Source organism: Galeopterus variegatus, unplaced genomic scaffold, assembly GCF_000696425.1.
Source record: "Galeopterus variegatus unplaced genomic scaffold, G_variegatus-3.0.2 Scaffold1562, whole genome shotgun sequence".
Lineage (NCBI taxonomy): Eukaryota > Metazoa > Chordata > Mammalia > Dermoptera > Cynocephalidae > Galeopterus > Galeopterus variegatus.
Window position 1 is genome coordinate 251,065 of NW_007727673.1, and position 13,714 is coordinate 264,778.

A 13,714-nucleotide genomic window follows, 5' to 3' on the forward strand; every position below is an offset into this window, starting at 1 on the left:
TCACCCACTTACCTCCCAAAGGCTCTGCCTCTTAATACCATCACATCTGGGGTGAGAATTTCAACATCTGAATTTTGGGAGGACACAAACATTCAATCCATACAGATGTATTTAGGTCTTTCGTTCTATTCTCCATGTCCCTTGACATTTCTTTCAGATTTTCCATTCCTTGGTCTCTGTGTGCTACATTCTGCCACCCAAGTAGCTGAATTTGGGCTGTACACTGAGTGAGAATTGGATTCTCATTCCACATTTTAGACACAATTTTGCTCAATCTTCTGAGCACTAGATTCAAGTCAGTCACTTTTCTTCAATTCCCTGATTGGGGGATGGGACAGGCATGGGGGTTGGGGAGAGGAAAGATAATTGGTTTATTACTAGTTCACTCATACTAAAGAAGTGTTACCAACCTATTTGGGCAGGTGGGAAGATAACCTGTTGGAATTGTTTGCTGTGAATGAGCTCTGGGACATGTCTCTTGTTCCCTGTACCTCATTAGTCCAACTTCACAGGGTATGGCAAATTCCCTCAGGAAAAAAGCTGCAGCAATATTCAGCTTATGGCTCTGAGTTCCTGTCTTCACTTATCTGAATGAATTCCCCTTCTAGGAATTCCTAGCTTTCTTGATTTCCCCTTAATATTGTTAAGAATTTTTTTAAATGTGTTAGGAGTTTTAGTTATTTTCAGCAATGTCAATCTGGTTATTTAGCCTGCCAAGTCACCAATGTAGTGGAATCCCAGACTGGATATAGAGATTGGAATCCCAGAATGACAATGTTTTGTTGTGGAGTATATTCATTTTCTATTGCTGTGTAGCAAATTGCCACAAACTTAGTGGCTTAAAACAACACATTTATTATCTCACAGTTTCTGTATGTCAGAATTCTAGGTAGGGCTTTAACTGAATACTCTGCTTGGGGTTTTATAAGGCTGCAATCAGTGTTACCAGGATAAATTCTCATCTGTAGGCTCAACTGGGGAAGCATCTTCTTCCAAGCTCACATAGATTGTTGGCAAAATTCATCTCCTTGCCGTAGTAGAACTGATAGCCCTGGTTTCTTGCTGCCTGGCTGATCTCATAATATCTTCTCATAATATCTTCTCATAATATCTCATAATATCTTCTTCTCCTCATAATATCTCTTGTATGCCTTGTAATGTGGACCCCTCCATCTTCAAGCCAGCAGCAACATATCAAAACCTCATGCTTCTGATCTTCTGCCCGGCCAGAGAAAACTCTGCTTTTAAAGTGTTCATGTGGTTGGGTCAAGCCTACCTAGATAATCTTCATACCTTAAGGTCAACTGACTTGGGAGTTTAATTACATCTACAAATCCCTTCTCAGCACTACTTAGATTAGAGTTTGAATAATCAGGGGACAGAAATCTTGGGGGTGGAGGGCATCTTTAGAATTCTGCCTACCTTACTGAGATTATTTCATTCAATTTATTTAGTTCAGTTTCCCACTCCATACCAGAGTTCCTGCTGCTTTGCAGGAGCCAAAACTGGAGACTTATGGACCAAATTGTTTCACATATTTTTCCTTTTTGCTTGTGCAATTTCATCCAAATAAAACTTAATGAAACATTTAAAAATCAGGAGATTTTCTATTTAAAAAATCAGGATTTGGCAAGACTAAGCCCATATTACCCCCAAAGTAACCATCAGCTGGAACTAAGTAGCAGATGCCCCAGTTTGTCACAATCCCCGCTGTTCCCTATTATACCCTCATTTCAGAGGCAGAAAAAATTATTTGCTATTTATTATTGTGCTTGCACTGTTTTTTTCCTTATAGTAAAGAGGAAAGTAAAATATTTAATGAACCTACAGTTCTAGAAAATACAGGCAAACAAAATTAGAACAAGATGGCTGCACCTTTCAAGAAAATTTATTAATTTACTCATTCATTCTGCATATATAGATAGCCATGTGCATTAGGTCTTGGGACTATAGCAGCAAACATAGAAAAACACAAGAAGCAAATTTTGTTATGGAAGTTAAGATTATTTCTACCTATTTATTTATTTATTTATTTAATTTTTTTAAAAAGATGACTGGTAAGGGGATCTTAACCCTTGACTTGGTGCTGTCAGCACCACGCTCAGCCAGCGAGCGAACCGGCCATCCCTATATGGGATCTGAACCTGGGGCCTTGGTGTTATCAGCACCGCACTCTCCCGAGTGAGCCACGGGCCAGCCCTCTTTTAAGATTTTTTTTTTTTCCTTTTTTGTCTATTTTTACTGACCGGTAATGGGATCGCAACCCTTGGTGCTGCGCCCACACCGCGCTCAAACAGTGAGCGGGAACCGGTCTCCACATGGGATCCGAACCCTTGGCGGGAGCGCCTCCGCGCTCCCAAGCGGCACACTATCCAGTGCGCCACCGGGCTGGCCCATTTCTACCTATTTAATATGCAAAGAAATTGTGTTTGGGTTTTAAAAAAATACAAAGATATCATTATAGAACAAACATAAAAACAACCATATAAAAACGATGAGTGGTTATATTTGTTTCCTACGTTGTGTGATAAATTACCACAAACTTGGTAGCTTAAAACAATGCACATTCATTACCTCACAGTTTCTTGGGTCAGGAGTTCATACAAATGGCTCAACCGGGTCCTGTGCTCAGAGTCTCACAAGACTGCAGTCAAGGTGTTGGCTGGGCTGCATTCTCATCTGGAGGCACAACTCACAAAGAATGCTCCTCTAAGCATAACTCTTTCACATTATTGAGCACCTGGGCACCGTGGGGCCACAGCGATGGGCACAATAAGCCATTCATGTCTCTGCAGCTAAGGATCTCACAGCCTGGGGAGGAAGATAGGCACACACATAGCTGAAACTCCAGAGAAAGTGAAGGCAGGATTCTACGAGGGTTCGGATAAGAAAGTTATTTCCAGATGGTGAAAAGAGGGAAGGCTTTGTGTTAGAGGTGGCAAAGACTGAGCTAGTCCTTGGAGGAATGATGTTGACATTGAGGACAGTCATAAAGCATCATCTACCTCCACTGAAGAAGACAGATCAAGCCCTGGCCAGCAGGATAATAATGATAGCTGTGTCTACCTCAGACAATGAGGATCAATTGAGGTAATCCATGCAAAGCACTTAACACAGTGCCTGGCACATACTGATTGTTCAATAAAAGCTTAGTTAATTCTGTATGGATCAGACTAGTTGCCCAGTGAGCAACCTGAGGGCAATGACCAGATCTATTTACCTCTCTAACCTCCTACACCTAATACAGAGCCTGGGCACAAGGAGCTCAGTAAATGTTTGCAAAATGAAGGCAGAAACAAAGGAGGAATCCTCTAGATCAACCTCTGAAATTTCACATGAAGGAAGATTTTTCAAGAATGAGCATGGGTGAATCTTAGAAGGGGCTTCTAAAGAAAACTATCTTATTGCCAAAGATCTTTTAAGAAAATAAACTATCATTTGTCCTTGAAGGTTTAAGAGACCAGCCTGCTTGAAGTTTGTCTCTAGAAGTGTTTGAGCATTGGCTATAGTAGAAAAAAGTGAAGCATTTTGCAGGAGGGTCAAGAATGTTGAACTGAGTGGATTCTGAGATTGCAGAATAACACGTGGGTAAGACCACAGAAGAACACACCCAAATTCCAATCCCAGCTTTGCTATTCCCACATTAGCTTTGTGACCTTGGGCAAGCTGTCCCCCTCTCTGAGCCAGAGCTTTTTAAAGTCATAGAGAAAACGGTGAGAATAATACCCATTGCTTAGAGTTGCTGAGAGGGTTAAATGAAGCAATGGGTATTAAGTGTCATGCAGGTAGCAACCCTACCTGGGAGTTCTCCCTAGGATCCTGTGCAGCACAGGATCTGAGTCTGGTTCTGGCATCCTGTGAATTTCATGCCTGTCCCAGAAGAACAACAACTTATACCCGTTCATGAAGAGCTTTCTCCTCAAGAGCTCACAAGGCAGCAGAGGGAGGAAATGTTCTTTATCACTAGTCCCCAGAACATCCTCAAGTTAAGGTCAGGCCACCTGTCCTGAAACCCTGGCTACAGTTAGGTTCATAGCTTTGGTGCCAAGGGAGCAAGAAAGAACAACGGTCTGGGAGAGCCACTGCCACACATGAAGCTCACTTCTGCTTGGGCATTGAGACCTGGAGAAGCAGCCAGGGGAGCAGGCTGAGAGCTGGGCCACCCCTCACTCCTCCAGGACTGCCGCATCTCCCACATTAAAACACCTGGTTTTTGAAGACTGTGTTTTCTGCTGTGGGACAATATCATGGGGTCATAGAAACCTAGAGTAGCCCTACACCTTGGAGGTTATCTTGTCCTGTATACCCCTGTATCCTATCAGTCAGGGTTTGGGGTAAGAAACAGTATTTTAGGCAGAAAAATACCAGAAATATATTTTATAATGAGAATTAGGAGCTTACATAGCTATTAGAAGGGTTGGAGGAGGGGTCTGTAGGCTGGACTTTCCAGAACAACATCTCTGAAGTGGTCTGCAAGAAGAGCCCCCACCTCCACTACAATCAGGAAGGCGGAAATAGGACCCCCACCCCCTCCCCTGGGGGCCACCGAGGTCAGGAAAGCCAGGCTGAGCTGTGTCCCAGGGAATGACATCTACCACCACTGCTGCAGCAGCTGCCTCTGGACACCCTCAAGGAGTCTGGGTCTCTATAGAAACCTTCCGACCAGCAGGAAACAGCCAAAAGCACAGGGAGATGTCCTCCACCGCACTCTGACCTTCCTATTTTATGTCTAAAACTGCAGCTTCAAGGAGTCTAGGAGATGTAACTGTTCACTTCCCAGCCTCGGCAGTAGAAGAAGGCAAAATAAAGCTGACTGCCAGTCAATCCGTTCCCGTGTACCTCACTCTCTGTTGAATACCTCTGGTGGCAGGGAGCTCACCCCCAGGGCACTCCTGGGGACAATGTTGGAGAGATCCGAGTGCTCCTTAGATGAAGGTGAACAATGCTGCACTGTAGTGTCTGGCCTTCCTCTCCCCACCTGGACACCCAGACACCCGCTGCTGTCTCCTCCCTCATCCCCGTGACAGCCCTTCAGAGACAGGCAGGTGTGAGTAAGGCTGTCCTAGTTTCCACTATGTCCTTTCATGCTCTGCTCCTAAGACATCGTTTCCTGGCCCGTGACCACTTAACTCTCACCTCTGGACAGGTTTCAGCCTGACAAGATCCTTGGTAAAGAGGGACATAAGGGCCCAAGCCCAGGGATGCAAATGAACCCCACAGGGAGCTGCTACTCTTCACAGATCAGCACAGCACAAAAAGTGGGACATGCTGTGATTGCCAGGACAGGTACAAGGAGTCCCTCTTATCCTCTGCTGGCTGGGAAGCAAATCAGTACAGCTCCTTGGGGGATAATTTGCCAATGTCTATGCAAACTTTAAAAGCACATACCCTTGACCCACTACTTCCATCTCAGAATGTATGTAACACACAAGCTCTCATATACGTATGAAATTACATGTGCACAATTATTCATTTCAGTTTGGTCTGGAGTGGCAAAAGGCTGGAAATAACCAAAATGCTCACCAATAGCAGGCTGGTTATATAAACCGTGATATAACCAATGAAATGCTACTCAGTTGTTAAAAGGAATGAAGAATGAGCCACAACTATTATGAACTGATACGCACAATCTCTACAAACCAACAGAGGAACAGCTAATCTATCAGAGGGAAAGAACTAATATATTGTTATTAGACGAGGGAGAGGGAAAGGGGGAGGGAGAAGGGGAGAGATTATATAAGGGGCATAAAGAATAAGTATGGTTTGTAACAATAAATATGTTAATTCTAAAAATAAGGGTAAAAATGAGTTTAATACTGTAAAAAGGAGCATAAATGTGTATAAATACACATATATGTACATGAATATATTTATATACCTATGTCTATTTATCTAGACATAGACAGAGAGAGAGACTACCTCTGGAAGGCTACATGAGAAACTGTTCACAGTGGTTGCTTTTGGAAAGAGGAATTGGGACTCCAGGTATCACAGGTGGGAAGATTTACTTTTCACTGTATAAACTTTTGATGTATTTGTATTTTATATAAACTTATTTTGATAAACTATACTTTTTAAAAAATAACTAAACCCAATAGTTATCAGGTATCACAGGTGGGAAGATTTACTTTTCACTGTATAAACTTTTGATGTATTTGTATTTTTACCATGTACGTACATCACTTATTTTGATAAACTATACTTTTTAAAAAATAACTAAACCCAATAGTCCAGGTATGGCCTGTGTTCTGCAGAGCAGAGTGAAGCTATCAGCTCCCTGCTTCTAGATGCATCTTTTGTAAATGCAGACTCGGAGCATGTTGGGTTTTGTTTCAGTCACTTACCTCATTCATCATTTAGTCATTCACTCATCCATTCATCCATCAGTCCCCCACACCCATACTGCCGGGCACTAGTGGGAAGCCTGTCTGCTGGCCCTGCCCCAAGAGGTTGGCTCTGGAGCTAAGGTGAGCAGTGACCATCCTCTCACACCTCTCTCTTCCCCCCTCCTCAGGTGGCTGCCAGCCCTGATCCACATAGCAAAAGGCAGCATTGGCGTGGGGATCCTGGGGCTGCCCCTGGCTTTGAAGAATGCAGTCATCCTTGGAAGACGGGCTGTGGGTGGTCCTGATTGCCAGGGAGACGTGGGGAGGTGATGTCTTTGGTGCTCTTACACTTGCCTGAAAGTGTAATTAATATTATTAATTACTATTCTCATCTCATTCCTTCCCTAGGACAGGGGGTCATATGTGGGTCTTAGGAATTCCATAAGCCTCATGAAATTGTGGGCAAAGTCTAATGGTTAATATCTGCTCTTTTTCTGAGAGGACCAATCTATTTCATGAAAAAGGAGTCTGCGGCTCAAAAAAAGAAAAGGTTGTACATTCCTCTGCACAGTCTTGTGGAATGATAACCTTTAAATTTCCCTTTTGACTTGGAAGCCCATACTGTCTTCTCTTACATGCCTTCTTATCTCTGGAGATCAATTTTGTCCCTAAAACCTGTCCTCTGCCTTTCTTCCTCCAGTGTCACTGAAACCTCTACACCTGCCCCTCCTCTACACTTTGCTGCACCCTCTGGGTTCTGTCATTATTCTCTGTGCTATTAGAGGCGACTGGGAGAGTCACCATGTTCAGAACCACGTCCTGTCTAACGTAATGTACTTTTATCGTTACAGTCTCCATTCTTCTCAACAGGAGGCTCTTTCTGCACAGTGGCTGGAAGGGAAGGCAGAGCAGGCAGCCCTGGCCTGCCGTCCACAATATCTTACTGTCTGTCCATGTGAGACTGGTCATACTCTTGTACCAGTGTTAACATCACACTGCAGAGTTCTTAGTCCCCTGTCTACATTTCTTAAATATTCAGAGTTTTTATTTAGTTGTTTTTTTTTAATAGACTTTATTTTTAGAGCAGTTTTAGATTCACACCAAAATTGAGAGGAAGGTACACAGATTTCCTATATACCCCCTGCCCCCACACACTCACAGCCTCCAGCCTCCCCCCACTATCAACATCCAGCACCAGAGTGGTACATTCTTTACAACTGATGAACCTATGTTGACACATCACCACCCAAAGTCCATAGTTTTCATTAGGGTTCACTCTTGGTGTTGTACATTCTACGGTTTTAGACAAATGTATAATGACACGAATCCGCCATTATAGTATCATATAGAGTATTTTCACTGCCCTAAAATCCTCTGCGCTCTGCCTGTTCATCCCTCCCTCCCTCCAGTCCCTGGCAACCACCAATCTTTTAATGTCTCCATAGTTTAGTCTTTTCCAGAATGTCGTATACTTGGAATCATAAGGATGTTGTCTTCTCGGACTGGCTTCTTTCACTTAGTGGTATGCATTTACGTTTCCTCCACATCTTTTCATGGCTTGGTAGCCCATTTCTTTTTAGTGGTCGATATATTGCATTGTCTGGATGCACCACAGTTTATCCATTCTCCTCCTGAAAGATATCTCGGTTGCCTTCAGCTTTTGGCAGTTATGAATAAAACCACTATAAACATCCATGTACAGGTTTCTGTGTGGATGTAAGTTTTCAGATTCTTTGGGTAAATATCAAGGAATGCAGTTGCTGGATCATACGGTAAGAGTGTATTCTGTTTGGTAAGAAACTTCCAAACTGTCTTCCAAAGCGTCTGTACCGTTATGCATTCCCAGCAGCAAAGCATGAGAGGTCCTGCTGCTCCACATCTTCACCAGTATTTGGTGTTGCCAGTGTTCTGGATGTAGGCTGTTCTCATAGGTCTGTTGTGGCAGCTCATTGGTGTTTTAATTTGCAATTCTCTAATGACATATGATGTGAAGCATCTTTTCATACATTTATTTGTGATCTTCTTTGGTGAGGTGTCTATTAGGTCTTTCATCCACTTTTTTAATTGGGTTGTTTTCTTGTTGTTGAGTTTTAAGAGGGATAACAGTCCTTTCTCAGATATGGCTTTTGCAAATATTTCTTCTCAGGCTATGGCTTCTCATTCTCTTAACAAATCCACTTTTGTCCCGTGTTTTTCATCCTAACATACCTGCTCAACTCTCTTCCTCCTGCCCACACCCCTGCGTCCAGCTGGGTCCTGTCAGCCTCCTGGCACTAGGCCTCCTGGCTGTGTACTGCATGGATGTCCTGGCAAAGTGTTCCTGCCACTTCTGCTGCACATGAGAGCCTCCAAGCCTCCTTGCAGATTAAACTTTCTTTGCTTTATTTTCATGGCATGTTTTGCCCAGTCTTCTGCGACCTGTCTTGATACACCAACCAGAACAAGACCTCTTTCTTGATCATGCCCCACCAGCCAAGAGAATTTTCCCTTTTTCTTCCTTCAGTTTCCATCACAAAAGCACTGTCCTTTTTTCACTTTCTACACAATTTAAAAAATAATATTAAATACACTTTTTTTAAACTTTACAAGATTTTTTAAAATAGCCTATTTACACTGAAAGCTTATAAATATATATATTTTTAAAAGGTCTGGACTTGACCTCTCTGTTAAAAGTAATTACTTCTGGGGAAAGAAGTGGAGAGAAGAATTAGATTGGAATGACACAGGCGGGGAATATGAATAGGGACATTCTTTTTTATTTTATATACTTCTGTACCATTTGACCTTTTTATAATGGGCATTTTTGCTACTACATATTTTTAATTAAATGCAAAAAAAAAGGACACATTCCTTCTCATTTCCATGAAATTCTGATGTACCTTTAGGAGTATGAGCCTCTGCACTCCTCCTAGAAATCATTGTGCCAAGGGATAGGACACATGATAATCTTCGTCGTTAGCATGAGGACCAGCAACTTGTGCAGTCTCAAAGGAGTGGCAGGGTGTTATAGGAAAGTCAGTGTTACGGGAGTCAGGAGACCTGAAGTCAGGTCTTGACTGTGCCTCCAGCTCACTTTGGACGAGTGCCCTGCCCACTCTGGGCCTAAGTGTCCCCAAGCATTCAGTAAGCACATGGGACTCATTGATTCACTTCACTCATGGCTCCAGGAGAACGGGGATCTGCCTATCTTACTCACTAATATGGATCATAGTGCCCTGTACAACTCTGGACACTCAGTAACGACTCACTAAATACTTGATTAACTAGTTAGCAAGTGATTTTTGTAGCCCTTCAGGGAAATGAGGGAGACACAGAGCACCAGAGGGTGTTGGCACCTGTCACTTCTGCCAGGGTTCCTCCCATACAGCTTTCCATTCAGCCTTGTATTGGACTGTTACTCCCTCCCCAGAATACACTTCTGAACCCAACAAAGTCGGTCTCCTGTGCTTTCTCCCGCAAGCTCAATAAGCCCAATGGACTATGGAGATGCACTGCAGGCCAGCCCCTGCTCTTGGCTCCGTGACCATGCCCACTGGGGGAGGGAGCTTTTCCTCTCCTTGCCCTCTCCTTACCTGGGATTGGGTAGGATGGTGGGTCCCAGGGAGCAAAGTCGGTCTCCTGTGCTTTCTCCCGCAAGCTCAATAAGCCCAATGGACTATGGAGATGCGCTGCAGGCCAGCCCCTGCTCTTGGCTCCGTGACCATGCCCACTGGGAGAGGGAGCTTTTCCTCTCCTTGCCCTCTCCTTACCTGGGATTGGGTAGGATGGTGGGTACCAGGAAAGTACCAGGGAGCATCTGGTGCAATGTTCACATCTGTCCCTCTGGAAATGCAACTCTAATAAACATCAATATTTTTGGATATTCTAGTGAAGTTGTTTTCAAAGTAGATCCCAAGTCCAGCTGCATCAGCATCACCTGGAAACTTATCACAGACATGAGCACTTCAGCCCCACCCAGACATACTTAATCGAAACTACGGGGATGGTACCTAGGAATCCATGTTTTAACAAGACATCCAGATGATTCTGGTGCACACAAAAATTTGAGAACCACTGACCTAGAGAAACTACTTTACATTGTTAACTATAGAGGCAGCTTCTGGGAGCAAATTAATATATCAGAAATTGATATTTCCTGTACCTAACTAGAGAATGTTCTTTATTCCTAAAATCAAGAGTGATGAGACAATAATCAAGACTCAAGGTTTACACATGGATCCAGATGGCCTCCTATAAGGATGGAGCCAGGTGCTTCTGGAATCCAACCCCCTAAAAGTACAGATGGAGAAGCTGAGCCCTAAAGACTAGAAGCAACTTGCCCAAAGGTACACAGTGAGTCATGACAGGGATGAAAACCATGACTTTAAGCAAAGGTGTTATATCAATGTGGTCAACTCCTATCATCCCAGTCTGGATTACCCTGAGTGTGGATGAACTGATTCAGTAGCTGGAGTTTGTAGTCACCTTTCTCAGCAATCAGGGGACGTTTTGACAGCTGAGCTGTTTTGTTTTCCTCACTAGCTCTTCTTTCTCCCCCTTACCCCCCTGCCACTAGTATTCAGTCATTGGGAGGCAACAGATTGAATGCTGAGGCTATTTGCTTGATATTTCTCTCATAGTGCAATACAAATCATTCTTAATTCGGTAAAGGTCCAGCTTTGGTAAAACGTTTGACAGCAATCATTTACAAGAAATACACTTTTGTACCACTTTCTTTTTGCAACTGTGATTTGGGGTACTCTGTGAACATCTCTCCTCACTTCTTTTGGCTCTGATAATTGTGGATCTGTCAAAGCAGAAAGAGCCTAGATCCAAGGCAAGCTGGGACGGGGGTGTAGGATTTGAGTGGTGGAGGCCATCCAGCTCTAGGAGCTGCAATAGCTGGGGCAGAGAAGCTAGAAGGTGCATGTAAGCAAAAGGGGCTCAGCTAAGGGAGCTCCTGGCAGTGTGAGATGGCTCTCAAATCTGGACATCAGGAGATGCCAGGCAGCATGCAGTGACTCATAGATAGGAAGGTGCATGTAAGCAAAAGGGGCTCAGCTAAGGGAGCTCCTGGCAGTGTGAGATGGCTCTTAAATCTGGACATCAGGAGATGCCAGGCAGCATGCAGTGACTCATAGATAGACTCTGTACTTTCTAGAAGATCAGTCCATTCACAGAGAACAGGGGTTCCCTTCACTCAGTATCCATTCATCCACGCATTGAACAAATATCAACTGAGTACTCAATATGGACTAGGCATCATGCCAGGTGCTAGAGAAATAGAGGTGAATAAAATAGACATGATCCCTACCTCAGTAGAGTTTTATGACCTAGTGGTAGAGACAGAAAATAAATAATAAAAGAAATAAATGTGTACTTGCAAATTAGGATAAGAACAATAGAGGGTTGGAGAAAATCTCTCAGGAGATGAGGGTTAAGCCAAGATTTGAAGGATAAGAGCTAACCACTTGAAGAGGGCTGGGAAGAACTTCCTGGGGAAAGGTATCAGCAAAACGCTGAGAGGTGGGAAGAGCTCGGAGGACCCCAGGAACTGACACAGCATGAGTCAGGCAGAGGAGATGCAGAAGGGAAAGACGGGAAGGTAGGCAGGATCCAAACCATGCAGTGACCTGTAGGCAAGTTGACATGTTAGAATGTTATTCCAAGAGCAGAGAAAGCCCCAGAAGGGTTTTAAGCAGAGGAAGGACATGATATAATCAGTAATCTTTGAAGGATCAGTCTAGCTGCTGTGTGGAACATAGATTAGAGAGGCACAAGTAGAAGCAGAGTCTTCACTTGGGGGAAGAGATGGCCATGCCAAGCAGAGTGCTCGGTGGCCAAGTCAAGTCAGAGCCCTCCTTTTCCAAGCAGACGAGGTTGGGCAGCGGATGATGGGATAGGGAGGTCAAGGCAGGCCCTTTTGACTCCAGAACTACCTAGACATGAAGATTCTGCCAGGAAACATACCTGGACAGAAGTGTGATGAGCCTGCCAGAGTGTTCCTGTCCCTTCTGGAGCTGGAGGAGCTCTGAGGCTGCAGCCAGGCTCGCTGGCTGTGGCTGTGAGAAGCAAGGGCAGCAGGCCAGAGAGGAGAGGCAGGGCTGATAATGCCAGCACGTCAGTGGCCCCATATTTTCTTTGCCCTTCCTTTCGCAACAAATAATCTTCCAATGCCCCGGTACACCACGTCCTTCTTCCTGACTGTGGACCAGCTGATTTCTGCTGCGTGCTCCTTATGTTTCTGGCAGATAACTTTACGGAACAGGTAGGGCAGAATACTGAAGCAGAAATATAAGATGGCAAGAGATAGCCCAGTTTGAGCTCTGAGCAGCTCCATCCAAATCAACCAAGTTAGTGAAAGTGTGCACTATTCAGCCTGTGCTTTGGACCTGCCAGGTCCTTATCTCTGAGCAACAGCAGATAAAACCAAGCATACCTTTTCCATTTGAAAATCTTCAATATCTCCCTATCGGACAGAATATATTCCACACACTGTAATCTGGTTCACAAGACACCGGGTGGGAAAACTGAGGCACAAAGAAGTGAGAAAATGTGCCAAAGTTTGACATTTTTGTAAATACATTATGTTTGCATATGTATACACATATGTATAAATATATGTAGTATCTACTCAAAAATATGAGCAGTAGTTAACTCTCTGAGATGAATCTACAGATGCATCTTTTACCTTCATTTTAAAATAGTTATGGTTGATCCCCACACCCCTCAGAACATAAAAGCAAAACAGCTCTTTCTTAAACAAAATCAAACAATAGTATAGACATAGTATAGATTATAAAATATAAAAGGCCCCCACAAATCTCTTCACCTGCAAAAATACACTTTAAAAGTTGTGTGAATAGTTTTTCAGGTTTTTAAATAAATATTTAAACATGCATGGGTAGTAATAATTTTTTTCAAACTATGATATTAATCTGCCATTTGATTTTTTTGTGTGCTTAATGATATATTATGAACTACTGTACATAATTTACCAATTCCTTATGAACATATCTTTGTGCATTTCTATTTTATTTTACTTTACGTATTGCTATTAAAAACAATGCTACAAAGAGAGTCTCCAAAGATAATTTTGCTGTCTATATATTTTCTCTCTGCTTCTGTATATTTTTTGCCATAAATATTATCTGTCCTCATATAACATATTCTTATTTAAAACGACAAAGTAAAAAAAGAGGTGTCCAGGTCAGCTGTCTCTCTCTAAAATTTCACTAAATGCTCCCTGTCGATGAACTCATTAATTCATTCATTCATTCATTCAACAAATACATGTTGATATCTACCACAAGCTGCTCATGTGCCAGGAATACAGCTGTGAACACAATGGATAAAGGTCCTGCCCTCAGGACATTCACATTCTAGTGGGGAAGATAAACAGGTAGCAA

The 13,714-nt window shown here is 43.2% G+C and overlaps 1 pseudogene; it reads left to right on the forward strand.

Annotated features, from left to right (window-relative positions):
• LOC103594466 overlaps positions 1 to 13,714 on the forward strand; it is a 55,634-nt pseudogene that overhangs the window by 12,002 nt on the left and 29,918 nt on the right.